This window comes from Scatophagus argus, chromosome 11, assembly GCF_020382885.2.
Source record: "Scatophagus argus isolate fScaArg1 chromosome 11, fScaArg1.pri, whole genome shotgun sequence".
In the NCBI taxonomy this organism is placed as follows: domain Eukaryota; kingdom Metazoa; phylum Chordata; class Actinopteri; family Scatophagidae; genus Scatophagus; species Scatophagus argus.
This window is the reverse complement of record NC_058503.1, coordinates 12,057,591-12,070,344: the sequence shown is the minus strand read 5'-3', so window position 1 is coordinate 12,070,344 and position 12,754 is coordinate 12,057,591.

Genomic DNA, 12,754 nt, shown 5'->3' with positions numbered 1-12,754 from the left:
AAAATAACATGTAATGAAAGATTAAGATGAAAATAGGAACTATACTGACTGTTCTTACTTTTTGACGCAGCTCAGCGAGACAACTTTTCTGGCTCTGGCTCTGGTTCTGACCTCTATATCCCAGCAAGTGTAGTGAGGAGAGTGCTGTTAAATGCACAGTGAGTGACTCTGGGAGGCAGGAGGCTTATGACATGTTCCTTTCCTCCTGTTCCAGCCTGCAAAGTGATGGAAACAGCAGTTTGGTCCAGGTGTCGGGGACATTATCAAAGAAAAGGGCTGCCTGCAGTTGCTCCATCTCACAGGAAATTGCCAACTCACCCTAACAAAGAAAGGCATAAGTGCACTTGCTGCTGCCTTCAAGGGGAACGTGATAAGATGACATTATAAATACAGAATTGTTCATGGAGGAGAAGGGGGTAGGTACATCAGGAAGCTTAACTTCACAATTCTGTTTTTGTCCGTAAAGTCTGCATGGGTTTATCTAAAACAAAATCAGTTCCTTACCCACTTGTAATTCATACATTTCATAAAAGCGTTAAACTTTAATGTTTATACTTTAATGTACTTGAAATTACAGGTTTGTGTAGTTTACAACTTCAGCTCCAAGAGGAGTGAGACAACTGACAACAGATGAAAACTGTGCAGATAATCTCATGCATACTTTTTCTCTTAAATACAAAGAAACACTCCTGAACATTTGCCTTTATTATTTTCAGCTTGCTGTATACTTAACACATGCTGTACACTCACTGTATATGCATGGGTATTTTAATTGCATGTTTTATTGAACAATGGCTTTTCTTTTCTTTTTGTTGCCAAAAATCTAACATGATCAAAAGGATTTTTTTGAAAAAACAGTCTTTAAAATTGATGCTTCTGATTTATGAATGCTGATGATAAATAAAATGGATAGGCTGTAATATAGTGTTGCTGCTTTCCAGTCTCCATGACACCTGAAGGGGGAGCTCTAATACAGGAAAATTGCTGCATTTTATCTTACTCCAACTTTCAACAAGTCTTCAGGAGTGGAGGAGAAAGTTACAGGGCTACCAGAGCCTTACCTCACATATAACATGTATTTAATCAAATAATGAAAAGATACTAAGAGCACAAATGTGCTGCTGTGCAAACCAGGAAACATTTAGAAATTAAGCACATTTTGGAGTACCTTACGGCTTCAGGTAACAGTTCTGCCCTTGCAGCATCTGAGCTGAATATTTAGCGATGTGACAGGAGGACAAAGACATTGTACAGTACACAGTGTTGTGAAACTTCACGTTAAATTCTCTAAAGGAGTCCAACAGCACACACTGACTGTATGAGGGGGAGGGGAAGGTGAGGGGGTAATTATGATCAGGGGAACACAGGGCTGTAATCTGTAAATCTATTCTTACCCTAAGTGAGAACTGGTACATTGGATTGATTTTATTGAGATCATACATTATAAATGGGGCATGGAGGAGCTTACAGCCTTGAGATGGTGGTGCTCACGTGCTTCATTAATTTTTACTTCATTAACTCTCTCCTTCAGACCCTTCAACACACAATTCATTGCCAGCCATGAATCCAGGCTACAGGCAAATGGACAAGCCCGGGACGACTTTCATCGGAGTGGATACACTGAGTAATGCTGTCAAAACAAATCAGTAACACATGAAATATACATAACCTCAGATCAAATCGTATTCATGCGCGAGGTCACATCTTTCGAACTTGTGGCTTTATACTTTAAAAATTAAATGTTCATAAAGGATAAAAGTGAGTCACAATAAGATGGAGTGCTGTGTCAATTTAGCTGTCAAAAAGTCATTACAGAAACAAAAAGCACGGCAAGAAAAACTCTTTTCTGGAAGATGAGCATAAGATTTCACTGGAAATCTTAAACATGCAGTGTTTCTTTTTAATTGTGCTTTAACAATATAAAATTCTGCCACTGACAACAGGCCATTTTGGAACAATTATAAGTGTCACTATCGTTGTTTTCAAAATCCATCAGTGATTAAATTCTAGCACGATAATTACAGATTACAGACCCTCATCCTTAGATAGCTACTGTATTCCTGCAGTGTGTTTACTTGCTTCTGTGGTTGCCACTTACAAACCAATAGGTGCTGCGGCAGTCGCTTTTTGTTTCACAGCAAGGAATTTCAAAATTCCCCGTGGGCCCTTTAGATTGGGTCATTTGTTTAATATTATAGCCTTAAACCCAACAATATCAATCAGTCATGAAAGCACCTATGCATGCTGCTCTGCCCTCTGCTTCACCATTAAGTGTCGGCTCTCACTGGCTTGCAAGGCGAGAGAAGGGAGTGTGTTGGGAGGTAAAAAGGGATAAATAGATGGTGTGATTTTGTCTTTTTTGTTGTTGTTGTTGGTTTATAGCTATTGACTCATTCAACAACAATGAGAGTGTGGTGTGGCTGCAGAACTCTTGAGAAAAGTTAAGACTTGACCAGAGTGTGTTTGGTGTTTTCACTGAAAGCTGGAGGTGAGAAACAGTCTGTGGCAGTGAGTTACAGCTGGATGGCTTCATTCTGAAATTAAAAGTGCATCATTTGAGATGATGTCTGGTCCCCTCCAAACATGTTTTAAGATGTATTCTTGGTATAATAATTCAGGTCTGACATATTTTTTTTTTCTACAAAATTCTTTGAATGACACCCAGTCTTTCTCAAAATCAGTTTCATTTCAAAGGTTTAACTACTAGACTCAAGATGCTTCGTTGAAACGGCCTCTCTTGTTACATGTGTGCTTTAGGTTTCTGGATTGATTGGCTGCCAAGCTGGTTGGATTGTGACAAAATCATCTCATGAATAGTTGGGATAAAATCAGATTTAAGATAAGCACAGAGAAACTTTCCTCTTCGAATGTGACAACAGTCTGCGCATTTGCTCACACGTCTCAAAGGTCAACCACCCGAATGAGGTCAAATATCCAAGTGAAGAAACAATAAGCAACATATCTGAGCATTATAGAAGCCAGTCATATAACATTTATTGTAAGAAAATTATAGTTTGGGGATAAAATGTCCAAATACAGCATATGTGTGTATCTGAGTGCATCTGTGTTGAATCTCATATGAAAGCTGTGAAGTTGTTCATGCTTCAAACCTGTTGTCAGACTCTCCTCACTGAGCACGAGAACAACACACATCAGTGAGCAGGCGCTAAGTGCTTTTCCTCTGAGGCAGCATAAACTTTTTACCATTTCACAAATCTGTTACGACAGCTGTCCCAGAGAATATTTGTGAGATCTGTTTCACCGCACATGTTGAAATGATGATTCCCTCATTACATTTGCCGTCAAACAGTGCCTCCAAAGCTAACAGTTGACAAAATCCAGTTAAAACATTCGGGGAAGGCTCTTAAAGGAAGAATTAATGGGAGCAAAAGAAAAACAGCTCTGAGACAATTAGCACCAGAGACCACTCTATAATCTTAAGATTATTTTCACCACTTAAAAGCAGCACACATGGTTTGTATTGTGGTGGGGCAGAATGAACAACACTTGAGTGGATTTGATTTGGTCTCCCTAATCTGCATTTCCTTTAACATGCCTTTCTTCTGTTCCAAAAATGTCAGCGTTGATCAAATCCAGCTGGAACAAGCCAGTGAGTGTCATCCCAGTTGCAAAATCTTTCTGAAGATTTTTCCCTAAGAGGAGACAATAAAGGGTTTGGTCTGAGGCTTGTTACTAGTTGTCATCTTTTGTATTGTGCAGAATTTTGCTTAAATATTTTTGTGTGTTTTTGTGCCTAAAACATCTTGAAATGAAGCTGCATCCTCTTAGTACCCCGAGCCTAGGATATATAAATGTTGTATAAATGTATAAATTATTAGCTGTCTATCACTTAAAATATTAACGATACTCAATTATTTTCACAAGAAAATAGTCAAATATCTGTACAATAAATATAGAGACATCTTGGTGATGACCCCAAAAACAGACGATCTATTCTCCTTGTATGAAATTATGAGTTAAAATGGAGTGAAATTAATCTACAATTCATTTTTTCTGGAGAGCCCCCAGGGCAATACAAAGGGCCCACAGGGGTCCTCAGACCTCACTTTGAGAACCTCTATATTGGATCTGGTTAACAGAAACATCCCAAAGCTATGTTCATTTAAATAACACATTGTATTTTTGTGGATTAAAAAAAAAAAACTGTAATTGCTAAATCTGAAATTTAACCCTGGGGCTGATTGCTTAACCAAACATGCTTTGGCTGGTTAGGCTTAGTCACAGAGGAAATGTCTGGCACACAGATTGAATTTGTTCTCTCTGAAGTCAAAGGCAGGAAAACAATTAAGTGTCTGCCGCACATTTCACTGTGTACCACTTGACACAGTTTTTCACATCACTGGGGCAATTGTCTGCAGAGAGCGATGAGACAAAGCCATTACTTCCAATGTCTCAAAAAGATGGCATTGTTATTTTCTGATTTTGAAACATTTCAATTAAGCCACTGATGGAGATAATAAACACAATGGTGTGAGGTTTGTACTGTTTTCTTTTGTGCTGTCACGTCCATTTTCAGGATGGTTACTGCTGTTAAACCAGAGGTGCATCAGAGGAAGCTTTGGTCCCAGAGGTAGATAGGTGTGTGTGTGTGTGTGTGTGTGTGTGTGTGTGTGTGTGTGTGTGTGTGTTGCTATCCTCCGAAGACCCTTCCCCTCCTCAACCTTCGTCTTTCATTTAACATCGAGTCCTTTCAAAACAAGGTGAAGTTCAGCAAAGTTTCTCTGCAGAGATGATCAAACAGTCACATCACTAATGGCGATGGGTGACAGGGCCAGTGAATACAGATCAGCTTTAATTGTGGTGGGTCTTACTGCCACTGTCTGTCAATCTGAGCCTTTGAATTGGTGAAAATTTGCTCTGTTCATTCTGTTAAATGACGTATCCAATTAAATGCTTTAGAATTCATGATCTTCAGTCAAGGTTAAATGAAAGCAGTTACTCCTGTCAGTGAGGTGATTAAAAGCTGACTACATCAGGCACATTTTGTGCAAAAATTTAAATTTGGAACTAAAGCATGAATCTTTATTCATTATGTGCAGTCCTACATAAATGGCCAGCACAGTCGCTCTTAATCACCTTGTTCATTTTAAATCTCACTTTAGTTCTTTTTTATTAGAAAGCATCCCGCTTTTCAAATGACAGTGTTTTTCATTTTCAGAATAAACTGTGGACAATTCAAGTAGAACAGCAAATATGCCTTTGAAAAGCACTTTTGTGTTTCTTATTTTTCACATTATGGAAAAAAGGGCAAGTTAAAGTCAAAGTTTATCCATTTCTTGATAGCCAGCCAGTTTAAAATAATGCAAAATAATATTTTTGTCCCATTGCCTTTTCAACTGTGATTGAAGGGACACAACAATCCCAGCCCAGCAAAACAAAGAAAAAGGGTTTTGACAATTGGTCTAAATGGACAAGCACTGCACCACGGCTAGGAAATTAATTTTCTTTCCAGCAAGATGAATGTTATACCAGGTTATTAATGAGCATATAATGTGCACGTAAGTTTTCTGTGTCGCTGTGATAAATGTGACTGTGTAGGTGAGAGGCATGTTGACTAATGAGTGTTGTCCAGCGATCTGATCTCCGTGTCCACTGGGGAGAAAGCCACCGTCTAGATTCCACACATCACATGATGCTAATACCTTGAGGTCCACCAGTCAAGCTGCTTGTTAAAGAGTCTACTGCTTCATTTTGTACTGAACATAACTGAAAGTTGTGTAACTTCTTGTATGATCTTATTTGCTTTGAAACAGCATTAAGTGGTAATATGAAGTCAGAGTCAAAGTTGCCCTCACCCTGGTGAGATTGTAGGTAACTTTTAATGAGAAAACTAAGGCTTTAACTTAAAGGCCCAGTTTTTGCATCTGTAATAACATCTATGAGCTGATACCTGTTCATGTCAGGCCAATGAACACTTCTCTAAGTCAGAAAATTGGACAAACAAAGGACTTTTCCACATACAAAAATTTTAAACTGAAACTAAAACTCTAATGTGTAAACCTACAAGTGAATATACAGCGCAGGCTTTTTGGATTGTTCTGATTTGAAAACCATTTCCTGTGTCAAAATTACATTTCCACCCATGAGTCACCTCTAAAACTAATAAATAAATGTTTTTCACTCAGAACCAATCACAAGACAGAAACAAAGGGTGTCCAAATGAATCACATACTCCAAATGTGATTCGACATCAAACAAGAAATGCAAATTCTATTGTAAAATGGCTGAGAATGATCTCACAATTCATATGTCTAAAGTTGCTTGATGCTCTGTGAGACGAACATGGTCAGTTTGAAGAATGTGTTGTAGCTTGTCATAAAAGTTACAAAGGAAACAGACATTAAAACATTACAGGGAACAAAATGAAACCTTCACAGGTTCGTCAGTATCGAGTCCTTTACATACTAAATGGGACGCAGGCCCGAGGGCCAAGATGAACACTGAATGACTGCCAAATACATAAACTAGACTCACTCAGGGGTTCATGGTGAATAAATAAGGCTGTGGATTACATCAAATCTCTTCTCAAACCACTACTCCTGCACACCACTCCCAGTGTAGAGACCATTTAAACTCTAGAAGGGGCCAAACATCAGCAGTTGGTCTCCTTTAAACAAGTCTGACTAAAGTAGAAAAATAAATAAAGCCTCCGGCGCTCTACTTTAATGTATTCAATTAACTGGGGTCCCTCTAGAGAACTCCAGCGCACACTTGGATAAAGAGAGAGCATATTGCCTGGAGATGAATACGCTGAATGCACTCATTCTGAAGACCATGATTGGAAATCTTCCTCAACAGGTTCTTACTTAATTAAACTTCCCTTCATCTGACTTTCTGTCGCTTTCGAGGGAAAATTGGGAGAGTCATATTGAAAGCCAGGGAAACTTTGTTCAGCATTGCATGTTGTTTACAGGGCAATTGGGGGGACTTGTAGGGCCTGTGATAACCTCCACCGTCACTGTGTGAAAGTCAACTCAGCCTGAAAGAACAGAGAAGTATATAAAATCTCCAATTCAATCATAGACAATTATGTGGTGAAATGAGAGAAATTCAGCAGCCATCAAAGTCTGAGTGGGAGGGATAATTATCTGGCAGTCATTACTGCTCCCATAATAGCATTTAACGACATTCATATACTGTATGAACATATTGCGCTTGCTGGAAACATGTAAGTTGAAAATAATCAGACCAGACGTTTCTTGAAAATATATGAGATTTGCTGTATGCCAAGAAACATGTTCATAATGTCCTTGAGTGAACGATATATGTTAGTGTGAAATTTATCTAATTATCTCAAATATGTCTCGTGAGAATCCATTCAGCATCCCTTTGTACCTTTTCCTCCTCTGCAGCCCCATTGTGCAGCAAAGCCCCAACAGAGTTTCCTATCTATTAAAATCAATCCCTCGTCACATCGCCTACATCCACCATTTGCTGCACTTTTTCCATAACAAATCAACTTAATCAAGCTCATTAAGTGTCATTATTAGCTATTTATTGTTATCTCCCTCAATGTAGCGCTGACAGGTCCACCCCGCCCACGCCTGTCCCCCCTGATACCGGGACCTTTGCTTGTCACAACGGGTCTGCACTCAGTTCTAATTGGCCTTTATTGTGTTGTTCACACAAGCGAGCAGACATGTGGCATCATTTTGTATTTCACATCTACATCACATGGAGCATCTTCTTCCCACTCGCCATTCTCCGTGAGTTGCAAAAACAAATCCGGTGAGGAAATAATGCACTAAAATGAACTGATGTTTTTTAATTGTTTTTTTTTTTTTAAACATCCAGGGATATCGTACAAGGATGTGGAAAATGGGCATGGAGAAGGTGCTCCAGATTCCTTTTGTGTTTCAGTGTGGCGTTAAACACTGTGAACAAGCCTTAATGCAGCATGGCGAATGTATTTCCACAGCTGTCAGGGTGATGGACAGAGGGGCGAGTCTCTCCTTTGCAGCAGCATGCTTCTACCTGCACACAATAGACCTGCAGGATGGGAGTATAGACTGATGAGGGAGAGGGAGAAAGGATAAATGTGTGTTTCTGTGGAGGAGGAGGAGAAGGAAGCGAAGGAGGGGTTGAAGGGTGTGGGGAAGTTTGTCCCATCGCAAGAGTTATTAAGTTTGTCTCTTGGACACACTTGGTTTCACCAGGGTGCTCGTCCCTCATTCATAATAGATGGTAATCTGTTCAGGGCTGACTGATGACAGAGCTTCCTGCCCTTCATAGAATTAGTCCTCAGCTTTATCAAAGGACCCAAACTGCCTGCTAATTAGACTCATTTCCTCCAGCATGAATTATTTATTTCCATTGTAACTGATCAGAGGCGATTGTGACGCATCATGCTGCCACCAGTTTTCACACAGATGCGCATGCCACCACAAGTTCTCAAACTCTGCGCTCAGTATATGAGGTTAAATAGAAGTGGGGACTGGTTCACTTAGTTCCTCACTGAATAAAGGGCTTTCATAGTAGTTTAAAAGACACAATGCAAAGGTAAGATTTATATATAATGAGCACTTCCACCATAGGCTTTGGTATTTCAGAGACTTCATTATGAAAACAATGTTCGTACAAGACTTGGTCATTGTAATCACTGCTCCTGTTCGTACTGGCTGTAAAAAGATCACCTCCTAACGATACATTTCACAATGAGACATGAGGGACAAAATCCGCACTATTCCACGCAAAGTTTAAGCAATGCTAATATCAACTTCCAGCAGTTAAAATTGCTCAAATTATGTGGTTATTTTCCAAATTCATTCTTTTTGGTAGAAAATTCATTCTTTTTGTTAATGGGCCTTCCTCAGGAAGAAGGAATTTTGCAGTCAAGGAACCAAGAAAAGTCATAAAAAAAAACGAAACAACCTAAACGGCTTTCAAAGTGGGGTCTGGGGATCCCCAGGGGTCCTTGAATGGGTCGTCAGCAACCCACAGGGAATACTTTATTTTCACTATAAATCAAATCATAAATAACAAAATGAAAGAATGTATGACTACTTTGGTCATGTGTTTCATACATTTTGTGTTATAAAACAGCTAAAAGCAAAATTCTTGTCTGATGGGGACCCCGGGACAAAATCTTACGGGAGTCCATGGTCTAATTTGTGTCACTTCACTTCCTTGATGTGAAAAAGTTTGGAAACTGCTTCTTGTCTGTGTTGGACTCATCTCTCATTCTTTAAACCTTTTGCCCTTTTGTCAAGAACTTTTTAACCAAGGTAAAATATAAATAAAGGACTTTAGATCTTTAGAATGCATTTATTACACCGAAATGAGGACTCGGTAACAATGACAGCAACCAGTGATGCTTCTAATCTGCATATGGGCGTGTGAGTGTTGAATTAAAATCGTCTTTAAAAAATGCAAACCTGATCCTTTAAATGAGAGACACTACACAAAGTTACAAGTGCACACTTCCTATAGCTAATGTATGATGTTCCAGAGTGAAGGTTTATGGATATTTTCCATAAGTTCTGTTCTCCTCATCAAAACATTCACTCCCTAATTGCATCTACTTAAGCAATTTTGTTGAGGGAAAAAAAAAAATGTTTGCGCTTAATTGCATTACTATCTGGAAGGCAGAAATATGCAGAGCGAAAAAACATATAGCAACGTGAGGGAACTGCTAATTAGTCAGATATTTGGTTTGCATTACCAAATAGCACATTAGGCCCCACACTGATAGGAGGCTAAAGAGAATGAGGCTTCTGTTGTTGAGACTGTAATCAAACAAAGACAGATGTACAGATAAACACTAGAGGGAAAGTTTGGAATAATTGCTCATCTGCTCCCTCAAATGTTCCTCATTCTGTGAAAGATCAGCTTATTATATGTATAGACATGTCCCTCTCTGTGATTTCACATCTATAGGTGTCAGGTATCAGACAAAAGTGCGTATGGCTGAGATTATGTCTCACTGACCACAATACCTGCAGATAAGGTTAATGAAAGGAGTTCAAGTATTACAATGGCATGAAATGTGCAGCAGATGAAATATTCATGATGGAGTATTGTGCTACTTTTCAAAAGCTTATATTTACAAATCAGCCCAATACAATGTGCCCCGGAAGCCTGCCATTTTCTCCCTTAGAGGGGTTCTAAACACAATAAGGCTCGGTTTCATCTCACAATTCGAAAGTTTATTCAGACTTTAAAGTGGTAAAAAATAAAAAAATGATGCCCTTCTCGCCACAGTAACACTTGCTCTTTTGGTAGCCATTTTCACACGAACAATAGGAAATTATGTTGAGGAAAGGAGAAAAAAATGTTTTATAATGAACACCACATTTAGTGATTGCAAATAATTGCGTTAAGTGGCTTATTTGCCTTAGGTCGGGGAGGGTGACTCCTGTATAACTAATATAAGGATCTGAACCCTCACCCTCACTGATGAGGCCTATTCACAGCTCGGTTGCCCTGTGGCCCCCTCCCAGCTCCTTATGTTCCACCGTGATGAGGAGTGTGTTGTTAAAGTTTCAAAGCAATGATTTCACACAATGATATTTATCCCTCTGTTATGCAGCAGGAAGTAAAGGGCTGGTTCTGTCCTTGGCCTGGCGGAGGACATTGGGAGCCAAGACACATCAGGATTTGTGTGATGTTAAATTATGCATTAAATACAAAACGTACATTGGCTCAGTGCTGACACTACATGACAGGGTAGTAAAAGCTGATGTGAACTACATGGAATAAATCAGAGGACATTTCACATCTTATGAAACACTTCCTCCATAAGTACTGTACTTAAATTTCCCCTGTGTGGGATGTAGTGGCATCTAGTGGTGTGGTGGTAGATTACAAGCAGCCGAACACCCCTCGTGCCACTTAACCCCTTAGTGGCACCTGAAAACACTAAAGGCCTTCTCTGGTGATGACGTTTATTTTTATTTTTTTTTATTCTGGGCTACTATGGAGACACGGCGAAGCAACATGGTGGACTCTGTGGAAGAGGATCAGCTCCCTCTGTGGACATACAGTAAAGGTCTCAATCTAAGGCAACAAATACACAAACAATTCTTGGTTTCAGATGATTATACACTCATAAGAACATCTATCCGTCCATCCATCTTATATACCACTTATCCGTCAGGGTCGCGGGGGAACTGGAGCCAGCTGACTATGGGTGAGAGGCGGGGTTCACCCTGGACTGGTCGCCAGTCAATCGCAGGGCTGACACACAAAAGACAGACAACCACTCACACATACACTCACACTTAGGGGAAATGTAGAGTAGCCAATTAACGTAGTGTGCATGTTTTTGGTATTGTGGGAGGAAGCCGGAGTACGTGGAGAAAACCCATGCAGGCACAGGGAGAACATGCAAACTCCACATAGAAGGGCCCAGACCGGGATTCAAACCTGGAACCCTCTTGCTATGAGGCGACAGTGCTAATCACTGCACCACCGTGCCGCTCTCATAAAAACATATTTATGAACATTAATTAGATTTCTGCCCCTAAATCCTACACATTGGACCTTTAAATATAAACTTGTTTGAGCTGTTTTAACTGACTTGATTGCTGTTTGAAGTAACATTGCTAAAGCTGGGGTTGGTTGGTTGGTTGGTTGGAGATTTTTAGGCTAATACACGCATAAAAAAAAACCAACTCTGTTAAACACCACAATCATATAAACAACAGTTAAATAACCGTCAGAACATTTGATTTGCTGATTTCTGTCAGGATGTTAAGAGATTTTCATCAAGTAATGTTTTTAAAATTACCTTTACCATTACAATCTCTACCTTTAAATGCATATTACTAATGTTGAATTACACAGGGTTTAGTCTACCTTCATGTATAACATTAGCAGACTTAGAAGTCTTAAGAGAGTTAAAAAAAAATGTGTCTTCAGTGAATGAATTCAAGTGAGGGGGCACAGTGAGCCATTTGGATGGGTGAGGGCTCCTCTGTCCCCCTGAATGTAGTTTGGGGCACCTGTACTTCATCTGAGTATTTTTCCTTTTCATGCTACTTTATCCTCCTACTTCATCACATTTCAGAGGGAAACATTCTCAATTCTTTGTCATCTGAAGTTACTTTTGCAGATTAAGAGTTTACATGTAAAACATGAAAGAAAACTGACATTGTGAATAATGGTCATGGAATATAATATTACATCCCCAAGAATATAACACTTCGAAACAAGGCCATTCTGCATAACAAGTTTCTTCTTTTGATACTTCAAGTACATTCTGCTTTGAAGAAGATTTTATTAGTGTAAGAATAAACCCGAATAACAGATTTACTGTACCGTAAAAAACTGACAGAATAAACTCATTTTGTTTTTTTCCCCCAAATCTTTCACTCTGGCCTGCAGGCTACTTTAAAATAGTGTTAGTTAATCCCAGCATCTGGTGGATGCAATGTTTTGTCAGATTTCACTCTGAGCTGTGTGCATCTTTTTGCAAGTGAAAGGAAAATTTTGTAACATTAAACTTCATTACAACATGAGGTAATAAAAAAAAAGTTTTCCATGTGCGGTCAACATTTGTTTATTCCAACTGAGCGCTTAAACACTGAAGCAAACTTTGGAAATAAATTGTGCTGTCTGTTATTCATGGATGCACGCCGCACAACATGAAGCCAATTGTAAACACAGTTTCAAAACTGAAAAACTTGATCTGTTTTGTTCTGGTGGTGACCCTTCCCATTTGGCTGTGCTCAGTTACGGTTTACCTTTCAGGAAAAAAAAAAGCCTTCATGGATTATTAGCCGTGTTCAGGCTG